Source organism: Megalobrama amblycephala, linkage group LG17, assembly GCF_018812025.1.
Source record: "Megalobrama amblycephala isolate DHTTF-2021 linkage group LG17, ASM1881202v1, whole genome shotgun sequence".
In the NCBI taxonomy this organism is placed as follows: domain Eukaryota; kingdom Metazoa; phylum Chordata; class Actinopteri; order Cypriniformes; family Xenocyprididae; genus Megalobrama; species Megalobrama amblycephala.
Window position 1 is genome coordinate 42946591 of NC_063060.1, and position 23992 is coordinate 42970582.

General features: G+C 35.1%; 1 protein-coding gene, 3 long non-coding RNA genes and 1 pseudogene across 10 annotated transcripts in view; all 5 read right to left on the bottom strand.

Annotated features, from left to right (window-relative positions):
- The window catches only part of LOC125250290 (NACHT, LRR and PYD domains-containing protein 12-like), a 224965-nt gene that overhangs the window by 31565 nt on the left and 169408 nt on the right, over positions 1–23992 (bottom strand). The window lies entirely within an intron of this gene.
- On the bottom strand, positions 1645–6707 carry LOC125250303 (annotated as a pseudogene).
- LOC125250357 lies at positions 8529–9262 on the bottom strand. Its single transcript, XR_007180777.1, has 3 exons — positions 9132–9262; positions 8995–9047; positions 8529–8805 (listed from the first exon to the last, which is right to left on the bottom strand). It is a non-coding gene; the product is annotated as an uncharacterized LOC125250357 (long non-coding RNA).
- LOC125250352 lies at positions 13024–17250 on the bottom strand. The gene is made up of 5 exons (XR_007180772.1): positions 14743–17250; positions 14357–14436; positions 14039–14162; positions 13885–13937; positions 13024–13663 (listed from the first exon to the last, which is right to left on the bottom strand). It is a non-coding gene; the product is annotated as an uncharacterized LOC125250352 (long non-coding RNA).
- Positions 23107–23887, bottom strand: LOC125250349. Its single transcript, XR_007180770.1, has 3 exons — positions 23765–23887; positions 23612–23670; positions 23107–23379 (listed from the first exon to the last, which is right to left on the bottom strand). It is a non-coding gene; the product is annotated as an uncharacterized LOC125250349 (long non-coding RNA).

Genomic DNA, 23992 nt, shown 5'->3' on the forward strand with positions numbered 1-23992 from the left:
AGATGCCACGCAACTGACTAGCTACAATGCTCAGCGCTACAAATCCTGCAGGGGCCATCAGGACCATTTGAAAGCAGCTGTCAAATGCAACGAATTGAGATGGAATAGTCTTGGCTATTGGACCTGCAGTCTACCCGTGCCTACCGCGCGTCCGACCTGCACTGCACCTGACATGTAAATATTATTCCACCAGTTACATAAAATTTGGAGGGTCACCCATCGGGTACCCGCTGGTACCCGTCCGCGTGCAGGACTCTGATATATATGTCTAAAGATTTATAGTTTTTTTTATAGCTTTATAGCTGAGCCTAGTTTCTCCCAAGTATTTTCCCTCTATTTCTGTCACCTGGTGGAGTTTGGGTTCTTGTCATTGTTGCCCTTGGCTTTCTTAGTTGGGGACACTTAATATTCAGTAATATTATTGACTTGACTGCACTGACACTATTAGATGAGACAGTTCATACTTTTATAGCATGTTAAAAGCCTTTCACTATAATTCAAAAAAAGCCTCCATTCACATGTACACATCTTTTTGCTATGAAATCTTTAATGATTTAAGTAAAGCTAAGATCACTTAAATCTAAGAACCTAAGAAACTGTCTTTAGTATTAATATGTCAAGATTAACATTTACTGGATTAAAGCTATTTATGTTTTCTTGATTATTCACTGTGGTCAAGCGATGGCTGATGCCGATATCTTAGAGAGCAAGGTTACCAATGGGTGAAATATCATTAATTTAAAGATAAAAATACCCATAACAATTGCTGAAATTAAATGTATATTTATTTTACTTCATATTTACTAATTTAGAAATAATTTCATTTTAACTTGATAAAAAAATATATATTTGTAGAAAAAACATCTTAAATATGTACATCAAATATGATCCAGGCTTTTGATAAATGTTCATTTGTAAATCTCTCAATCATCTATGTATTGCAGTACACATACAATTAAAACTACAGAACTACTCATTAAAATAAACATTTAAAATATCAAATTATTGGGAGATACAGAGTACAAACTGATAATATATATAATTTATTCTGTTACATAAAAATCTCCCCCCACAGTTTAGGTATTTGAATAAAATGTATGTATTTTTCCTTCCTCAAGTATGAGTATGAGCCAATATATAATTCTACGAGTCATAAAAATCTGATGCATCATATGATACAAAACAAATATGAAAACATTTTAAATGTTCTTTTATATTTTGTCTGAATGTTTGCTAAACTATCTTCATTCAACTTTTTTTTTCAGACTATTATTTCATATGTCAGGCTTTACACGGTTAAGTTCATGTTCATGATGGGGAATCACTATAGAATAATGTAGATAAATGCATTTTTCAGATGAGAGCAAAACATGACAAAATGTATTAAATGACTTACAGTGCTCTTCTGGAGGTTTTGATGACTGCTGATAATCTAATGAGACACTCGTCTGATTTCTTGAATTTCTGAAGCTCAAACTCCTCCAGCTCTTCTCTGATGTCAACAACACAAAGACCAAAGCAGACCACTGGGCAGGTGAAAGGTCACCAGATGAGAGACTTCCTTTGCTAAGATGAGTCTGAATCTCCTTCACCAGAGTTTGGTCGTTCAGTTCATTCAGACAGTAGAACAGATTGATGGATCTCTCTGCAGACAGATTATCCTTCTAATTTCTGCTTGATGTACTGAACTATTTCCTTGTTGCTCTGGTCATTGCCGTCTTGCTGTGTCAACAGACCCCATAAGAGTCGTCGATTAGACTGGAGTGACAGACCGAGGAGGAAGCGAAGGAAAAGGTCCAGGTGTCCATTGTCACTCTTGAGCGCCTCGTCCACTGCAGTCTTGAGAAAATCTATCATGGTTTCATTTTTGTTTTCCTGTTCTGTAGACTCATGAACAAACATACTTTTCTTGTTGATGTCTAGAAACAGATGTGCATACAGGGCTGCAATAAACTCTTGAATGCTCAAGTGAACAAAGCAGTACATGGTACCAAGAATGATCCCTGTTTCCTCCTTAAAGATCTGGGTACACATGCCTGAGTAAACTGATGCCTTATAGACATCAATACCACAGGCTTCCAGGTCTGTGTCATAGAAGATCACGTTGTTTCTCTCCAGCTGATGAAATGCCAGTTTCCCCAGTGAAAGGATGGCGTCTTTATCCCAGGAAACATCTGCTGCGTATTCTCCATCATATTTTCGGCGGCTCTGCTGGATCTGAAAGCGGAGAAAGTGTGTGTACATTTGTGTCAGAGTCTTGGGAGTGTCTTCAGTATTTGATTCCTGTAGTGTTTTAGAGATCTCATCAGCCTGATTGTTTTTCACATCATTATTTCTTTTCTCCTCCAGAATGTTCTGGAGAACAGTGGCTGAAATCCAGCAGAAGACTGGAATGTGGCACATGATAAAGAGACTCTTTGATTTTTTAACATGATCAATGATTGTGTTGGCCTGATTCTGATCCGTCAATCTTTTTTTGAAGTACTCTTCCTTTTGTGCATCACTGAATCCTCGTATCTCTGTCAGCCGGTCGATACAGTCAGGAGGAATCTTACTGGCAGCTGCTGGTCTGGTGGTGATCCAGATGAGAGCAGAAGGAAGCAGATTTCCCTTCATGAGGTTCGTTAGGAGAACATCCAGAGAGGCTGGTGACGATACATCACTCCACGTCTCATTACAATCAAACTTCAGAGGAAGGCGACATTCGTCCAATCCATCAAGGATGAACAGGACTTTGAATCGATTCCTTCTTGTAAGGTTTAGTCCTTTTGTCTCTGGGAAAAAATGAGTTATAAGGTCCATCAAACTTAGTTTTTCTTTCTCCTTTAAGTTCATCTCTCTGAATGGAAGAGGAAATATGAAACTGATATCTTGATTTTCTTTTCCTTCCTTCAGCCCAGTCCAGAACAAACTTTTGCACAGAGACTGATTTTCCGATGCCAGCGACTCCTTTTGTCAGAACAGTTCGGATCTCCTCGTCTTGTTCAGGTGCTTCAAACAAATTTGTGCATTTAACCTGAATCTCTTGAGATTCATGACGCCTGGAAGCAACTTCAATCTGTCTGACCTCATGTTCAGTATTGACCTGTTCACTGCCACCCTGAGTGATATAGAGATCTGTGTAGATGTTATTCAGAAGTATGGAGTCACCATGCTTCGCCATTCCTTCAAACACACATTGATACTTCTTCTTTAGGCCACATTTTAGCTGATGAATGAAGATCAGCTCATCTAAACACAGGAACAAAAAATAGATAATTTTAGTCTTAATTTATAGTTTTATAGATAGTCTACATTAATAAGTGACAAACTGACAGATGGTCATGAGTCTCTGACCTTCTAGAGCGTCAGCAGCTTCATCTTGCTTCATCTCTCTCAGGTAATGCAGTGTGAGATCAAGAGCTGCTGCTTTGATACTGCATCTATTCTCATTAAAGTCCTTCACAAAGTTTTCTGTGTTCTCATTTTGTAATATTTTCTTAAACTTTTCCAGCTCTTTTTTCAGAAATTTGATTATTTTGCTCTCAAGATCCTACAAACAAAAGTAAGAAAAAAGACAAAATAACGATTTAAACCAACCTGTACATCTACAAGAGGAATATAATTAAATTTCTTTGTTCAATAACATATTGGTTTGTTATAAATATTTATCATTTATGAAAATGTTTTTCCTACCAGGAAGATTCCCTTTAGATTGTCTTTTAAATTCTTGTTCCTGTGAGTCTGAACGTCTGAGTCTAATGTCTCATATTGAAGCCTGTAATCAAATAAATACAGTAAAATACTGATTTTCCAGGCAAAATATTACAAAAAGAGAAAAAAAAAGAAGCATTAGTTGTGAATACTCTGATAAATACTTGATCTAAAATTATTTCATGATTGGTATTCACTGATACAACATTTTAAAATTTATGCTATCTTAACTCAAACCATATAATGATTGTAACAGAACATATTAATATAATAAGCATAACCAAGTGAAAGTAAAATGCTCAAGGCCGCAATTAATTCCTATAAAAATTGAGGAATGAACTGAAATCGCTCGCTCTGCGCCAGTGGAGAAGCTCTGTTATGAATGTCTGTGCACATTTTACTTTCATTTTCAAATTAGCACCAATGAAAAAAACAACAACAAAACAGTACAATGACAAACTCGCTTAAATGGTCACTTTTAAATTTCACTTTGAAACCAAATCTTCCGCCATCATCTATGTCAGTCAAGAGTGAGGCGAAATCGAAGTGAGGTGAAATCTGACTCCTGCAACTGATCTGAGCTGGTGACTCTTGTTTGGCTCACGCTGAATGTTTTTCATGCTGAATGTTTTTAATTGTAGTGTTTGTTCTCTAACTAAACTAAATTATTTTTATTACTATAAAAAAATCAAAACGACGGTGAGGTCGGTGCCGCGGTGGGCAAGTGATGATACCGGTGTTGCAGCTGAAGCCATAATGATTTTAGGCTGCCTAAACGTGTTATAACATATTGCTCATCCTGTTCGATATTCTATAATTAAATCAACTGATCAAGTATTTGAAAATTGTGACACATCCTAACAGTAACGTGTGACCAAAAATTAGAACATGAAATACCTTTTATTAGATGATGGTTTTTCCCCACTGAAGTCTGGTTCTACACCTTCTTTTGACTGATCACTCTTCAGAGACACAGAGCTGGACACATGTGATCCTGATCTTACACTAATGACACAAACAACAGAGAGAAAAACACTTTAGTAAAGGAGGTTCAACTGTCTCTGAAACACATCCGTGTCTTTATCTAATCCTCCACAGAAATGCACACACTCACACAATTTACAGTTTTATAGTTAATGTTCATTTTATTTTACTGGCTCACATTAGTTTAATGATTTCTTTAATGTACATGAGTGAGATTAAATGTTTATGATTTTAAAAAAAATGCTTGACTCTGATTTAAGAGAACATGTCAAGTTTTATTTTTCATTAACAGAAATGGAGAGCAGAAATGTCTGTGTGACACAGTTTTTGTTAGCATACTTCAGTTAAATTAAGTGTATAGTTGTTTCCTAATGTCTGTCAATAATTTTATGATTTATGAAGTCATGTATTTGGATTAATTCACTGTGGTCGCGTCTAGAAGGAAATTAACAAATTATTAACTGTGATATTGTCTATAGTGCCCCGTGGCAAACGGTTAATTTAAGAGGTTCAAAACTGAAGTTGATCAAAGAAAAAAAATTTAAAAAATGCTTAAAGTTTTTTTTTTTTTTTTTTTTTTTTTTTGAGTACAATGTTTATGAACGGCTATGCTGTCTTAATGTGTTATTGTATCCTATTTATATTTGTTTTTTGTTGATGAAGCTATTCTGGTGTTTATTATTCTTTGAAAGATCTATTCTGGTGTCTTGGAAATCATTGTTGTGTATCTTGTCAGATATGTGATTTTACTCTAGTCATTCCTTAATTGTGATCTATTATGGACTTGAACTGAAGTTTGTGGACTAATTATCTGATTGTTTTAAGCATGATTGTAAACACCTCTGGATTTATAGTGCATTTTCTATATTATTATTGAGAGTGAATGAAATTGTTACACTGACGAAGGCGAAGAGCCGAAACGTTTGTCATCTTATCTCCTGTGTACTTTAATTAAAGTCTTTTTAGAGTGCAGACCTTTTTTGTATTCTTAATTTGATTTATAGGTCTTGGCACCTGATTAGCTGGGAGAGCGAGGTGAATGTTTTAATTAAAGTTTTGATATTCCAGGGAAAAACAAACTCCAGTAGAGTTTAAAATGATGGTGTGAAACAGACGCAGTGTTACCTGTGTTTCTCTGAGAGACTCATCTTAGAGAGAGAGTCCTTTCCTCGCTCCTCTGATCAGCACTGGTTTGAGAAAACAATCAATCGTTCAGCAGGATCTGGAAATGACAAGATTTTACAGAGATGAAGAACATGAAAATAATGAAGAATGATGAGTTAGACACAACAGCAAAAAACAATGAATAAAATACAGTGAGTTACAAATATATTGTCATGTAAAATAACTGAATGATCTTAATAATTTCAGATTGTTTAATGAGTTTAATTGTTTAATGACTCTAAATATGAATTCACTGGAGAACAGAAATTCACACTGTTTAAACCTAATTTGTTATATTTTCTATTGCAGTTTAATATCTTACAATCATATTTACCCAATCTTTATTAATTGTTGAATTGTTTGTTGTTTAATCATTACTTCAAGTTCACAATAATGGTTGAATTCATTACATTCAAATGATCCTAAAATAACTGATGGAGTAAAAGTATCCTGAATTATAATGATCACACTGTATAACTACTAATCATAACTGCTATATATGAACTGAAATATTGCATTTAATAATAGTAGATTTTTGTTCTGTGACTAATAATAATAATAATAATAATAAACACACTCACGTTAGGCTTCATCTTCCTGTTTACTGTAAATCTTTGGTTCAAAAATACTTTCGATTTCGCATCACAAAAACAACAGCCTAAAACTGAAGAGAAAATGAGAGAAAACCTTCAGAAGTATATTCGTTTTCAGTAACTCTTTCTCAGTAACCCTTTCTTCATGTTTTACCATCAGTGTCCTTCAAATGATTGTCATTTCTGGAAGATTCTTCTGTTCGGATATCAACAGGTGTTATGGATCATAACTGGGAACATGCGCGTGCACGCAGATGTTTACCTGGATTTCCAGCAGAAGTTAAACTGCGACAGATTCGACACATGCGATATTTCACGGAACATATATTTAAAAAAACAAAACAAACAAACAAACAAACAAACAAACAAAAAAACGTATATTTCACCAATTATATACACTGATATGCACGATAAAGCGCTTTGATTTCGCAGTGTTTGCGGTTAATTTTTCTTTTTGTTTTTTTAGGACTTATTTTTTTAGGACCTTATTGTAAAGTGTTACTTATTGTTTTTTATAGTTCTTTTTCACTTGTTTGAAACGTTTGTTTTATACATTGTCTGTGTATTGTTTCAGATACTGTATATTTAAATGTTGTAAGAAAAAAGTTATTAAATCTGTTTGAAGGACAGCACTTTATCCTAACCTAATTCAATACGTGATCCCATATAATCTACCATGACAAATTATCGTTAAATGAAAATCTGATACAAGTTGCATGCCTATGTATATACAGTTTAAAGTAGGACTATAATTACATAAATAATAATAATATAAATATAAATTACATAATTAATAAAAACAGTTTGAAGCGGAAATATTTAAAAACCTTGTGTACTTTTTGTATTCTCCTTCACAATGTCTCTTTATATCAACTTATTAAGCTAAAACACAAATTAAAAAAAAAATTGCGCCTCTAAAATTTGTGATGCACTCCTGAATTTTTCAACTTCCAAACACATGTGCTTCTTGGGAAAAAAGTAAGTGTCAAGCCCTGTGCTCTCATGTGTTCTGAATCACAAATAACAACAGATCTAGACTGAGTTAAAATTAGCAGTAGGCAATAAACATGAATTCAGACTCAAGCCCTGATCATTGTAATTATCCAGTGAAATTGCACAAGTGAATGCACAAGGAGTCTGACAACAGCTGGTGCTCCACATGGAGATCTGATCTCATCCATCATTGAGTCTGTCTGTGATCACATGAAGAAACAGATGAAACTGAGACAAACTAAATCCAGAAGAATTGTGGCTGTGTCTCCAAGATGCTTGAAGAAACACTGTTGCCTCAAGGCAGATTTTGACCCTGACAACACATGAATGCTGAAATATGATTGGATAAAAGCTCTAACATAAATGTACTGGAAACAGCACAACCAAGAGAAAAACTATACAATTTAGAGAACAGACTATTGGGAATAATTTAATAAACATTTAAAAAAAAAAAAAAAAAGACGAATGAAGCACAAGGACAAACCTCTTCCGGAAGCTCAAATGTGCTGCGTAACAAATGAGGTTCATTCTCGTGTGTTACACAGCATGTTTGAGCTTCTAGAAGAGGTTTGTTCTTGTGTGTCATTCAGGTTCGGTTGAGCTTCTGCTTATATTCACTAATCAATGTTTACATGTGAGTAAAAGCCTAAATTAAATCTGTTCATCATAAAAAGCGATCGAGTCTCTTTAGAACATTTGGACTAAATCACTCGATCCATATGGATTAGGTTTATCATCTCAGTAACACTTATTAATTATCTGATGTTATGTTAAAAATAACTATGAAATAACTACTAATGAACAGACAAACACAATTAGCCACTACAATAATCAGGAGCTCAAACGCGTAATCAGGTTGTGGCCTTTTTGTCTTTTTTTATTTTATGGAGAGCAGTTCTGAATGAATGACGATACTCAGCAGCTGATAATGTGTCATCCTGGAAGAAGAAGAATCAAGTTCCTAATTGACAGACTGCTGGTGGGCTGAAGATGATGTCTTTCCTATTTGGTGGAATCTAAATGTTATTGATAATTCAAATGTTTGATACCTGATATCAGACCGTGTGCATGTCTGTTAAATGACACCATGTCTGAACTTCAAAACAATCATTACAGTGACAATGTTTTAAACACTGATGATCACCTGATTTGCTCAGAAAACAGAACCAAAAATACAGAATGAATAAATGACATCTGCCTCAAAAAGAAAGAAGCGGGATACTCCATGTAGTTTTCTCTACAGTCCTCCCAGCTGTGGGACAAAAAATGTCTTCTCACTGCTATAATTTTTTGCTTCTATAGTGGCATTGGATTGTAATGTCACTTTGTTTCCAAGGTCATCAATAATGTCGACAGTCAGGTAAATCTGATACTCTCCCTGGAAAGTAAAATAGCAAAATCAGTTTAACTATAAGATTATAGCATTGAATCTTATTTTTATTTTGTATTATTATTATTATTTATATAGTATAATACATACACAACACATTTAATTTCTGAAGAATAAAATTAAAATAATACATCACATTTAAATCAAAGTCGATAAAGCATAATGTTGACTGCTCACCTCAGGACCATTAAACTTTTTCATGTACACTGGAAAAGTCTCATGAAGAGTTTCTGAAACAGGGAAGCAATCTCACTGATATCCAGCTGCATCACCACCATAAGATACTGCAGTAAACATATTCGAACATGTAGTACCTCCTTTGGTGATGTAACAGATTTTGAAATCCTCACAAGGAACAGATGGCTGTATGTGCTCCAACCACAGCTGACCTTTGTAGTGAACACTACCATGAAAACCAACATGACTGATTGTGAACACTGAAAAACAAAACAAAAACGAACTTTTACTGTTGTTAGTTTCACTCAAAACCATCCTTGTTCACATTACTTAAAAAACGAATGTAACTACATTAACTTAATTTACCTGAGTTGTTTCTACTAAAAATGAGTATTGCCAGCTTTACTTAAGTGTTTATTCAGTCAACTTAACATTACTGAGTGAAACACACTGGGCATTAACTGGGCAGTGGATCCATAGTTCCTGCATTAGGAGAGTAAATTTAGGGATTAACGTGTTATTTTACAGTAAAGGGAAAGATGTTGTTAGTTTGTGTTAGTGTTAATGTTCAGTCATGTTGGACATTTAGAGGAGTTTCTGTAATGTTTTTGTATTTTGTGGCTACTATTATGCAGAAGAGTGTCGCCTGTGTTTAGCCTGTGAGCCTCATATACATGTTTAGGATGGAATTCCTGCTGTCAAATAAATTGATTGTTCAATAAGGGTACTTTTTGAGTGCATTTTGTAGAGCAAATAGATAATTTAATAAAGTAAATTAAGTCAATAAATGTGTTCAACTTATAATAAACATTTATAAATTTAAAGTCCCCCTGTAGTCAATAATTGTATCCCATAACACTCATCTTTGATCACCAAAATGACATATTTAAACGTTTTTTCATGCATTAAAATAGATTGCATGTAACTCTACACCCTTGCCTCATTTAATATATGCGGATCAATGAAAATGCAAATTAGCCCCGCCTCCACTCGCTCACGCCAGCTCAGAGATCCACTTGGTCAACTTACTGAGGTAAACGCTGCACAATGGTTTCGCTCTTTACAACATCGGACACATAATGGTAATTAATATGATTAGCCTTTTGCTTGACTGCGCTATCAAACAGCTAATAATGTGTTACTAATGTTACACAAAACATGTTTATCGTGTAATATAAACGTGTAATATAATCCATGTAATATAATCCATATTATGTAATATAATCAACATAAATCTTTCATAAACTTACTTGGGATTACTGTATAAATTACAGAGAACAAATTCACTCCTAGAGAGCAGGGGGAAGCAGTCATTGACAGGTAATACAAGCATTGAAATAATGAAAAGACACCTCAAATACTGAATGTTGTAATATCATATTTTGTGGATTAATAATATGTGGGTTTCCAATGATATTTTTGTATAAACTATGCCATTAATTTTTCAGTCAGTAAGAAATCAGATACTACATTATTCAGAAAGGAGACATCAAATTAATAAAGTGACATTAAAGACATTCAAAATGTTACAAAATATTTCTATTTCTTTTGAATTTTCTATTCATCAAAAAACAGATTATGGTTTCCACAAAATATGAAGCATTACAACTGTTTTCAACTTTGATAATAATCAGAAATGTTTCTTGAGCATCAAATCATCAATGATTTCTGAAGGATCATGTGACACTGAAGACTGGAGTAATGATGCTGAAAATGTATCTTTGCATTTTACATTTTACATTTTTTTAACAATTATTTTAAATTGTAATATGTCACAATATTGGTTTTACTGTACTTTTGATCAAAACAACAGTCTGTGATCATGTGTCTTTAAAGGTTAAAAAACATACACATGTACTGTATACAGGTCCTTCTCAAAAAATTTGCATATTGTGATAAAGTTCATTATTTTCCATAATGTAATGATAAAAATTAAACTTTCATATATTTTAGATTCATTGCACACCAACTGAAATATTTCAGGTCTTTTATTGTTTTAATACTGATGATTTTGGCATACAGCTCATGAAAACCCAAAATTCCTATCTCAAAAAATTAGCATATTTCATCCGACCAATAAAAGAAAAGTGTTTTTAATACAAAAAAAGTCAACCTTCAAATAATTATGTTCAGTTATGCACTCAATACTTGGTCGGGAATCCTTTTGCAGAAATGACTGCTTCAATGCGGCGTGGCATGGAGGCAATCAGCCTGTGGCACTGCTGAGGTGTTATGGAGGCCCAGGATGCTTCGATAGCGGACTTAAGCTCATCCAGAGTGTTGGGTCTTGCGTCTCTCAACTTTCTCTTCACAATATCCCACAGATTCTCTATGGGGTTCAGGTCAGGAGAGTTGGCAGGCCAATTGAGCACAGTAATACCATGGTCAGTAAACCATTTACCAGTGGTTCTGGCACTGTGAGCAGGTGCCAGGTCGTGCTGAAAAACGAAATCTTCATCTCCATAAAGCTTTTCAGCAGATGGAAGCATGAAGTGCTCCAAAATCTCCTGATAGCTAGCTGCATTGACCCTGCCCTTGATAAAACACAGTGGACCAACACCAGCAGCTGACATGGCACCCCAGACCATCACTGACTGTGGGTACTTGACACTGGACTTCAGGCATTTTGGCATTTCCTTCTCCCCAGTCCTCCTCCAGACTCTGGCACCTTGATTTCCGAATGACATGCAAAATTTGCTTTAATCCAAAAAAAGTACTTTGGACCACTGAGCAACAGTCCAGTGCTGCTTCTCTGTAGCCCAGGTCAGGCGCTTCTGCCGCTGTTTCTGGTTCAAAAGTGGCTTGACCTGGGGAATGCGGCACCTGTAGCCCATTTCCTGCACACGCCTGTGCACGGTGGCTCTGGATGTTTCTACTCCAGACTCAGTCCACTGCTTCCGCAGGTCCCCCAAGGTCTGGAATCGGTCCTTCTCCACAATCTTCCTCAGGGTCCGGTCACCTCTTCTCGTTGTGCAGCGTTTTTTGCCACACTTTTTCCTTCCCACAGACTTCCCACTGAGGTGCCTTGATACAGCACTCTGGGAACAGCCTATTCGTTCAGAAATTTCTTTCTCTCGCTTGAGGGTGTCAATGATGGCCTTCTGGACAGCAGTCAGGTCGGCAGTCTTACCCATGATTGCGGTTTTGAGTAATGAACCAGGCTGGGAGTTTTTAAAAGCCTCAGGAATCTTTTGCAGGTGTTTAGAGTTAATTAGTTGATTCAGATGATTAGGTTAATAGCTCGTTTAGAGAACCTTTTCGTGATATGGTAATTTTTTGAGATAGGAATTTTGGGTTTTCATGAGCTGTATGCCAAAATCATCAGTATTAAAACAATAAAAGACCTGAAATATTTCAGTTGGTGTGCAATGAATCTAAAATATATGAAAGTTTAATTTTTTTCATTACATTATGGAAAATAATGAACTTTATCACAATATGCTAATTTTTTGAGAAGAACCTGTAAAAGACCTGAAATATTTCAGTTGGTGTGCAATGAATCTAAAATGTATGAAAGTTTAATTTTTATCATTACATTATGGAAAATAATGAACTTTATCACAATATGCTAATTTTTTGAGAAGGACCTGTATATATGTGCGTGTATATGTAAGTTTTGTGTATGTGTGTTTTTAAAAATATTTGATATTCCACTTACCATCAAAGGTGTACCAGACACTCAGATGTTCTGAGGAACATAATAATCTTCTCTCTGCTCTCACAGATGACAGACAAGATAAAGCAATAAACCAGAGGAAAGCTGAAGAGCACAAAAGCACCATATCTGTTTCCTTCATGAACAACACCAGTGGAAAAACTCTGTCAGAATGGATATGAACAAGTTGGGAAGCTGGAATTTAAACAGAACAACATTCAAACGAACCATTCTCTAAAATCAGTTCTTGCTTTTAACAATGCTCTGTATTGATGTAAAACACATTTGGTTTGAAAGCCGCCACAGGTTTACTGTTAAGTGCCAGTGGTTATGTGAACAGAGAACTGCTGAAAAAAGGAAGTTTAGCCATGAGATGAAATCATGATACAAGCAGGAAACTTTATTTAGTTTTTTTTACATGTTTCAGCATCACAAACATGATGACTTACAGTTTCTGAAAATATTTAATGTATTAAAACTGAAACAAACTCCCAGCTGTTCACATCAGTGTGTTTTCATGAGGATGTATGGCAACCACACTGCTGGAACAGTCAAAACTTCACCTTTAGGAAAATAAAGCGTTATTTATGTCAGATTATTTTTTAGATCAAACACAAAGAAATCAACAACCATCAACAATGAGAACAATCCAGCAGAGTATGAAGTCTGATCAAAACCAGTTCCCAAGTAGATTAAAATGTCATAAAAACACTATGCATACCAATACTTTGAGATATTTTACCTTTAATGAGACAAAATCTAATATGAGAACTCCAAATATGAATATGAATTAACCACTGAAATCACTTGATCTTATCAGAAAACACAGAATGGAGAATCTGCTCCAGAACAGGAAAAGAAACACCATAGTCTGTCCTTCATCACTTCCATCTACTGAAAGCTTTTGTTCACAACATCACGATATTTCACTTGTCCAGTGATATTGAAATGGACTGTTTGGATGTTTTCAAGGTCATCAACAAGTGTCACATTCGCATAAACCTGATATTCGCCCTAGAAGGTAAAACACAATCATTTTTTAATCTCCATTTGATGATAAAGAAAAAGAAACATTTATTTTAGACTGGGTAAAGTGTTAGTATTGAAACCTCTAGAAGAGAAAAATGTTTCATATAGTGAAAAGGTGTTATGACATATATTATATAATTTTGCACATCAGGATCATAAAAGTCATTTATACAGGAAAAGATAAAGCATTTCTGTTGATTGCTCACCTCAGGGGGATAAAATGTTCTCAAATAAATTGGAACTGTGTCATGAAGTGTTTCTAAAACAAGAATGTGTTCTTCATTAGTGATCTGTATTAATGCACCGCTGAAACACTGTACTGTGACTGTGAGGGATGCAGTAAAAGATTAATATGTTCACCTCCTTTGATGATGTCACATATTTTCAGAATGTTCACAAGAAACTTCTGGCTGAACGTGATCAAACCACAGCTGACCTTCATAGTGAAGGAGAGCATGACACCCCATACGTGTGGTGCTGAACACTGAATGACAAAACAAGGCAAATAAATGATCTAATAAATGAAAAATAAAAAATCGAATTAATAAAAATAATAACTTTATTATTATTATTAAATTATTATTATAAATATTAAACAGGATAAGTAGTGAATAGTGAAGTTTAATGTAATATTGCATAATGTAATCAATATAGAGCATTCATCTTTTATAAACTTACTTGGAATTACTGTATATGTTAAATTGTACAAAGTCATTCCTACAGAGCAGATCCAGTCACTGACAGGAGATACAACGGCCCTGATTTAAGAGAGCGTTGACTGTTTTTAATTACATAACAATGACATCAAACAGAATTCATGAAAAGAGATTCAAAGCCTACAAGAGGTGATTCATGAACATCATGTGAACAAATTAACAGTAATTGGTACATAAATTGAAATTAAAAAAATTGAAACATGTTTCAGGCAAAGAAATCTATTAAAAAAACATTCAGTTTATAGTTTTAAATAAGTATCACTTAATCTTTTGCTGGTAGCTAATGTTCTGAGCTTAACAGATCAAACTCAATAAATAAGTAAACTATTAAAAAAAAAAAGATCTTACCATCGTAGCTGTACCAAAGACTAACACTTTCTGAGGAGCAAACCAAATGTCTCTCTGCTGAGGACATACAAGACAATGCCACAATATGACAAAGAAAAGCTGAAAGGTACAGAAGCACCATTGCTGTTCTCCTTTAATGAAACAAACCAGTGGAAAAATCTCTCCTTAATGGTTTCGTATCATATGTGTATCAGTTCTTCAAATCATGATCTAATAACAACAGGACACAATGAACTGCATTACTGTAAAACTTCTCTTTTGCACTGAACCGTAAATCAGGGTTTTTTCTCTCCCAGTACCTGTATTTATGTGAACAAAGAAGTGCTGGTAAACAGAAAGTAGTGAATTCAAAGGGTTTGTGTATTTAAATGGCATTTATTTACACTTTCACAGATGTTTCAGCCTCACAACATACAGTACTAAAATCATATCATGACTTTCCTCAAGCGTCCAGAATAAGAAAATTTCACAGAAAAGGCTATTATAAAATAAGAAATAAAATACTAAATTTTTTATGAGGTTTATGCTCAAAACATTAACTGTTTTAATAAATAACTATTTAATAATTTGGGTTCAGTAAGATTTTTAAACGTTTTTGAAAGAAAGCTCTTGCTCACTAAAGCTGCATTTAATCAAAAATACAATAAAAACGGTCATTTGTGAACTATTATTACAATTTTAAAGAACCGTTTTTTGTGTGAACAATGTAATTTATTCCTGTGATCAAAGCTGAATTTTCAGCATAATTACTCCAGTCTTCAGCGTCACATGATCCTTCAGAAATCATTCTAATATGATGATTTGCTGCTCAAGAAACACATTATTTTTATCATGTTGAAAATGGGATTTTCTTGTTCTACAATCCTCCTTGAAAAATTGCATTCTAACTACCAGTACTTTCTATTTGTACAGTAATGTTGAAACGTAATGTCAACCTTCTTTTCCTTTTATTTATTTACAGTTTCAGCCTCACAACATACAGTACTAAAATCATATCATGACTGTCCTCAAGTGTCCAGACTAAGACAATGTATTGATATTATTAAAAACAAATCAAATAGAAAATATAACATCTCATCCTCAGTCACACACCACAGAAAAGGTTATAAAATAAGAAATAAAATATAATATATTTAAAAAGGTTTATACTTAAAACACAGTCTTAATAAATTTAGTGAATTTTGCTGTCAGGTGTGCTAATGTTCAAAAGTTTGGGGTCAGTAAGTTTTTTAAATGTTTTTGAAAGAAATCTCTTATGCTCACCAAAGCTGCATTTATTTGACCAAAAATACAGTAAAAGTGTTTTGGTTTCTAACGTAACCTTGGTTCCCTGAGATAGACGGGAATAAGACATTGTACAGTTTCTGACGCTGTGGGGAAAGTCTGGGGAAAGCCTGATTGAATCACGTACAGACCAATGGCATCTTAGCGTGCCAAAATGGGCGGTCCCATATAAGCTGCCAATGAGTGACATTTCATCTTTTGACTGAGGAAAGTGGGCTAGTGACTGCTAAAGGCCCTGATATACTCATGGTGAAGTTTTTCGTTCTTTGCCTGGGGGTAAAAATGAAGTTCGACTGTAAAAATTAATGACTGTTATCCAACATCCAACACCGCCCACATTACTGAGAGGAGCATTTAGATGAATATGTAAATATGTGCTGTGCTTTCCTCTCAATAACGAAATAAACATACAACAAAAATGAGAAAACAGCAAGACTTTTTATAAAGAAAGCCTAAGAAAAGCATCTGATCATGGCAACATGGATCTGTTTGCACCAGCTCTGCAGTTCAGTACTCCAGTAAAGTCAAGTCACGTTATTTATATAGTGCTTTATCCAACAGACTGCTTAAAAACACACAGCTTTACAGTATTAAACATGAAAAACACTTCATAAGTACAACTTCATTTTCTACTATAAAGTGACTCTCCAGTGTGTTCAGTGAACGTCTGACCTCGACAGACTCTGAAGAAATGAAGCAGAGAAGAAAGAAGGCGGAGCCTCAGCACACACCTACCAATTACATAATCAACATTGACCAATGGGAGTTCGAAGGTGTTTACCAGCCAGAGCAAACTCCGAAACTTTCTAGAAAGTTCACTTTGGCAAGCCATTTCAAACTCCTGAAATGAACACACAAACAAATATTTGTTTTGGCCCGAATTTTGTTCGAAATGATGTCATATCAGTTCATTCTTAGATTTCACTTGAAGTATATTCAGGGCCTTGAAGGGTTAGTCCACCCAAAAATGAAAATTACCTCATGATTTACTCACTCTCATGCCATCCTAGGAGTATATGATTTTCTTCTTTCAGACAAATTCAATCAGAGTTATATTAAATAATGTCCTGCTCTTCCAAGCTTTATAATCAGAGTGAATAGAGGATGAGATTTTGAAGCCCAATAAAGTGCAACTATCCATCAAGATAACCACACGGGGCCAGGGGGTTAATAAAGGCTTTCTGAAGCGAAGCAATGCATTTTTGTAAGAAAAACATCCATATTTAAAACTTTAAAAACTAAAATAATTAGCTTCCGACAGCACAGAGCCGTACGCATTGATTTTCGTCGAAAACAGTGAACTCTGACCTGACGTCACATAACTGACGAATGTGGAAGTGCAGACGGAGAGATTTTTAAAGAGAAACACCGGTTGGACGAATTTTGGATATAAAAGAAATGAGGAGCTTGAGTTTGTTGCCCAGCCCTGTTTGTTTGAAACCGTGACGTCTAAGCTTACGATACTCCTACATTTGTGTCAGAGGTTACTCTTTTGACATAAGTTGTCATGCGTACTTTTGTGGAAACCTTGATAACTTTTTTTTCACATTTTTCTTTATTTCTATTAGAAATCTTTGTAACATTATAAATGATTTATGGTGCATCCTTTCTGAATAAAAGTATTAATTTCTTAAAATAAAAAAATCTTAAGCCCCTTTCACACAGAGCATTGATCCCAGAACATTTCCATAAAATTGCAAGAGTGCCTTCTGTGTGAAGGCAAACAGGTCCAATGATTGATTCCAAGATCGATCCCAGGATAGAGACCTAGTAGCATTGCCGGGATCACTGGCCGTGATATCAGATCATAAGCAAACTTATGGGGACGCTGCAGAGACATTACATGTATCCTAATGTCACGTGTCTTTACAGGGATCTTTACAGGATATGTGTGTGAACGTACAGATTACCAGAAAAATCACTGACAGTGCGAATGAACCAAAATCAAATGATTCTGGGACAAATCATGAGACACATTATCTGTGGATTTCCCAGAATCTCTGTCTGAAAGGGGCTTTATTGACCCCAAACTTTTGAATGGTTTTATAAATTTCTCTTGTCTTTCCTGTCTTACAGTTTAATAGGCTTTTCTTGTCCTACAACATTCCTCGAAACATTGAGACACCTGTTCATTGTCTAATACAAGAACTCCAGAGCAAACATTACAGTGGCACTCTCATGCATTAACCTGTCGATCGCTTGATCTGATCAGAAAACAAAACAGAAAATACAGAATGAATTATGAGGATTATGAAACTTATAAATTATAAACAGTAAAAGAAAGAAGCTGGATACTCCATGTATTTTACTCTACAGCCCTCCCAGCAGTGGAAACACATTCTTATTGCCATCATTTTTTGCTTCTATAGTGACATTGAATTGTAATGTCACTTTGTTTCCAAGATCATCAATAATGTTCACAGTCATGAAAACCTGATATTCTCCCTGGAAAGTAAAATAGAAATCTGTTTAACTATAAGATTAAGGCTTTTAATTTTATTTATTTTTTATATTATTATTTACAACCCCATTTCCAGAAAATTTGGGACATTTTGTAAAATGCAATAAAAAACAGAATCTGTGGTTAGTTTTTTTTTTTGTTTGTTTGTTTGTTTGTTTGTTTGTTTGTTTTTGTTTTTGTTTGTTTTGGGGGTTTTTTTGGAGTGTATTGCAGCCATCAAAATCAAGTTGTGTATTGTTATAAAATACAATTAAGTTGGTCAGTGAAAACACTGGAAATATTTTCTTTGTACTTTTGTCAGTTAAATAAAGTTTAAAAATAATTAACAAATAACAGATTCGTGATTGTATTGCATTTCACAAAATGTCCCAACTTTTCTGGAAATGGAGTTGTATATAATATAATATATAGTATATATTTTAATACATCTAATTTCTAAAGGATCCTATTAAAATAATACAGTGCACTTTAAATTGGAAAAGATAAAGCATAAAGTTGACTGCTCACCTCAGGGCCATTAAACTTTTTCACATAAAATGGAACAGTTTCATGAAGAGTTTCTGAAACAGGGAAGCAATCTCACTGATATCCTGCATCACTAAAAGATACTGCAGTAAACATATTCAAACATGTAGTACCTCCTTTGATGATGTAACAGATTTTGCAGTCCTCACAAGGAACATAAGGCTGTGTGTGCTCCAACCACAGCTGACCTTTGTAGTAAAAACCACAATGAAAACCAATACGATTGATTGTGAACACTGAAAAACAAAACAAGGCCAGGTCATCAGCTCATATTAAAGTTTTAAGCTAAATCAATTAAATTATAAAGATTATATTAAACGGGCTGTTCCATATTATATATAATCAACATAAATATTTAATTAACTTACTTGGGATTACTGTATAAGTTATAGTGTACAAAGACACTCCTTGAGAGCAGGGGGAAGCTGTCATTGACAGGTAATACAACGGTCCTGATTAAAGAGAGAGCATTGAAATAATGAAAAGACATCTCAAATACTGAATGTTGTAATATCTGCTTTTGTTACTATTAAGTGGGTTCCCTATCTGTCAGTCACTACAATGTTATGTCGACTGACAAATGGGTCTCACCTGGGAGCCCCAATCACCTCTGAGGTGTAGAAAAACAGCCAGTGGAATTTGCCAAGCCACTCATTAGAGTTGTTGCTTCAGGAGCCGAGTGGTTGTTTTGTGAATGAAGCGATCACTCTTCCAGTTCGGCTCTAAAGAAGTTAGCTGAAGCCCTCTTTCTGGTGATTGTATGCAGGGCCGGCGCAAGATCAACTGCCGTTCACACTCACAATTAAACACGATCTTTGAAATGCATGTGAAAGACTGGAGGTTTTTGTATATTGATAAACTTGCACTAAAATAAAAGTATGCACATGTTTTTGGATATTATTATTTTTTTTCATTCTGCAACGTAAAAAGAAAAAGAAAAAAAAATCAGCACACAACCACTAGCTACAAATGCAAACTCTGTATTATATATTAAGAATATCTCCCGGAAGATTCATGAGAATTCCCGGTGGGCCACTGATAAATTGGTCCAGCAATAGCCTACCACTTTGACAAAAAGACAGTTTTACCTTACTGGCACATCTGGACTTGGTTATTGAACCTGATGCTCCTCACGACAGCCTCTTCCAGGCGGATTTACCCGAGAAAGGACCATCTTTTTTCAGGGACGGGGAACCATATGGCACCCGCTTCCAGATATCTGGAATCTTCTCATGTGGTTTCTGGATGGGACACGGAGGACTGGTGGTGGTAGACACTATCACTCAAGCCAGAGCTCCTTCTACTAGGTGGGCTGGGCGACACCTAACACCTCTGTGAGGTTCTACAACCTCCGGTTTCTTCCTGTGTGTCAGTTACAAATAGGAAAGTTGGGTGAAGGCTGGTTCGGTGTCTCACTTGCAACACAATTTCTTTCTAAGAGGCGGATGCGAGCGACTTCTTTGGTCTCCATGAGCGTTCCTCAGTTGGCATCCTTCAACAGTCAGACACGGTAGAGGCGTTGATGCCAGGCCCAGTACTGGAGATGCATGTCTGGTTGGTCAGCCCCTTTACTGGGCTAGTTGCCCCATATGTTGTGATTATATGTGTATTCTTCCACTGTATAGTTTCCCTGTTGGTAAACTCTTGTCTTTCCCTTGGCAAATCCTGCTCTGCCCTCTCTGATTTTTCCATATGTAACACTGCCCCACAGGCCAGTCCCTCTCTACAGGTAGGATGTGGTCTCTGTAGTTTCCTCTCTACCTGGATAAGGTACGCTTTCCCAGCATTATCACACTGGTCATGGCTGAAAAATCGACTGTCTCCACAGAAAGCCCTGTCCCTTCCACCCCTCAGGCATGGAGGACAAAGATTTTGAGTAGGTCATGACTTAGCGAGAGCAGTTGCCAAAAGGGCAAGTTACAGTTTGCCAGCATCTGCATCACCAGCACTCATAACACAGATCAGTGGTTGTGGCTCTGTCCATAGGAAACCCATTTGTCAGTTGACATAACTTTGTATTAACTGACAGATAGGGATATTCTTGGTTACTGTTGTAACTCTTGTTCACTGATCGAGGGAACAGAGACATTAGTCCACAGCCCTGGACTACCCCACAGAGTGGCTGGGACACCGTCTCGGCTCCAAATCATAAACCTCATGAGTGGATGTGTGCCACAATCTTATACACCTGTATGTACGGGCGAGTGGCTTGGCATGAGAATTTCACTCGCCAATTTCATTGCCCATTTTTCTAAACATCAGAGGTGATTGGGGCTCCCAAGTGAGACTCATTTGTTAGTCGACATAACATCTCCATCAGTAACCAAGATGTTTCCAATTATGTTTTTTTGTATGTACATTATTTTATTCAAACGTTTGGGGTCAGTATGATTTTTTTTAAGAAATAAAAACTGATCAAAAGTGATAGTCAAGACATTTATGATTTTACACAATATTTCTATTTCAAATTAATGCTGTTCTTTTACATTTTATAGACCTCAAATAATCCCCCATAAATTTATCAAGGTTTTTACAAAAATATTAAGCAGCACATCTGTTTTTAACATTGATAATAATAAGAAATGTTTCTTGAGCAGGAAAAAAAAAAAAAAAAAAAATCAGCATATTAGAATGATTTCTGAAGATTCATGTGATATTGGAGTAATAATGCTAAAAATGCAGCTTTGCCATCACAGTAAAAAAATACATTTTAAAATATAATACAACAGAAAACAGTTATTTTACATTAATGTGTCACAATGTTACTGTTCTTACTAAATTATTGTTCAAAGCAATAAAGTCTTGGTAATGATAAGAGACATTTAAAAAATTAAAAAGTTTTACTGGCCCCAGATTTTTGTATTTACATACAGTATATATGTTTGTTTGTGATTGTGTCATTTTTGCGTATGTGTCATTTTAAAAAATATTTGATTCCACTTACCATCAAAGGTGTACCAGACACTCAGATGATCTGAGGAACATAATAATCTTCTCTCTGCTCTCACAGATGACAGACAAGATAAAGCAATAAACCAGAGGAAAGCTGAAGAGCACAAAAGCACCATATCTGTTTCCTTCATGAACAACACCAGTGGAAAAACTGAAATTCAGAACAACATTCAAACTAACCATTCTCTAAAATCAGTTCTTGCTTTTAACAATGCTCTGTATTGATGTAAAACACATTTGGTTTGAAAGCCACTACAGGTTTACTGTAAAGTGCCAGTGGTTATGTGAACAGAGAACTGCTGAAAAAAGGAAGTTTAGCCATGAGATGAAATCATGAAACATGCAGGAATTCAGTGGGAACCGTATGTGCATGACTTTTAGTTTCACACGTTTCAGCACCACAAACATGATGACATACATAATAATATATTAAAACAGTCCAATGAAACAACAAAATGGAATTTCCTGTCTCCCAGCTGTTCACATCAGTGTGTTTTCATGAGGATGTATGGCAACACACTGCTGGAACAGTCAAAACAAACCAGTGGCAAAAAATCTTTCCTTAATGGTTTCGTATCATATGTGTATCAGTCTTCAGAATCATGATCTAATAACAACAGGACACAATGAAACCGCATTACTGTAAAACTTCTTCTTTTGCCACTGAACCGTAAATCAGGGTTTTTTCTCTCCCAGTGCCTGTGTTTATGTGAACAAAGAAGTGCTGGTAAAGAGAAAGTAGTGAATTCAAAGGGTTTGTGTATTTAAATGGCATTTATTTACACTTTCACAGATGTTTCAGCCTCACAACATACAGTACTAAAATCATATCATGACTTTCCTCAAGCGTCCAGACTAAGAAAATTTCACAGAAAAGGCTATTATAAAATAAGAAATCAAATACTAAATTTTTTATGAGGTTTATGCTCAAAACATTAACTGTCTATTAACTGTCTATCATTAAATGGTAATAAATTACCATTTAATGAATTTGGGCTTCAGTAAGATTTTTAAATGTTTTTGAAAGAAAGCTCTTGATCACCAAAGCTGCATTTGAATCAAAAATATAGTAAAAACTGTCATTTGTGAACTATTATTACAATTTTGAAGAACCATTTTTTGTGTGAACAATGTAATTTATTCCTGTGATCAAAGCTGAATTTTCAGCATCATTACTCCAGTCTTCAGTGTCACATGATCCTTCAGAAATAATTCTGATATGCTGATTTGTTGCTCAAGACATTTTTTTTTTTTTATCATGTTGTAAATGGGATTTTCTTGTTCTACAATCCTCCTTGAAAAATTGCATTCTAACTACCAGTCCTTTCTATTTGTACAGTAATGTTGAAACGTAATGTCAGCCTTCTTTCAACATCATCAACAATGTTCACATCCACGTAAATCTGATATTCTCCCTGGAAATGAAAATAAAATACATAAGACTTATTTCAAAGCTTCCAAAGGATCATATTTTCATCTGACATGTGTTTGTATCCAAAGCAACAGTGCATTTCTATTGTTTATACACATGTTCACTGAGAATCGAACACATGATCCTTGGTGTTTCCACAGCAGTTCAGCTACAGGAATAACTTATAATATCTCATTTATCATAGAACAGGTACAACATTAGTCATGAAATCTCACCTGAGGAGCAAAAAAAGTCTTTCTTTTAAAATATAATGGACAGGTTTCATGCAGTGTTTCTGAAACAAAAAAACACTCTAATTAATATCAACAACTTCAGCACTACTATGAAAGAAGTAGAGTGCAGTAAATATATATTTTAACATGTATTACCTCCTTTGATGATGTAACAGGCTTTAACATCCTCACAAGGAATATCTGGTTGTGTGTACTCAAACAATAGCTGACCTTTGATGTAAACTCGAGCATGATATCCGACACGAGCAAGTGTGAACACTGAATGACAATAAAGTTTATTTTAAATTTAGAAAGCCAAATTTGCACAAAATGGCATTGCACAGCGTTAATAGCAAGATCAAGCATTGAAGATTGCATGACACA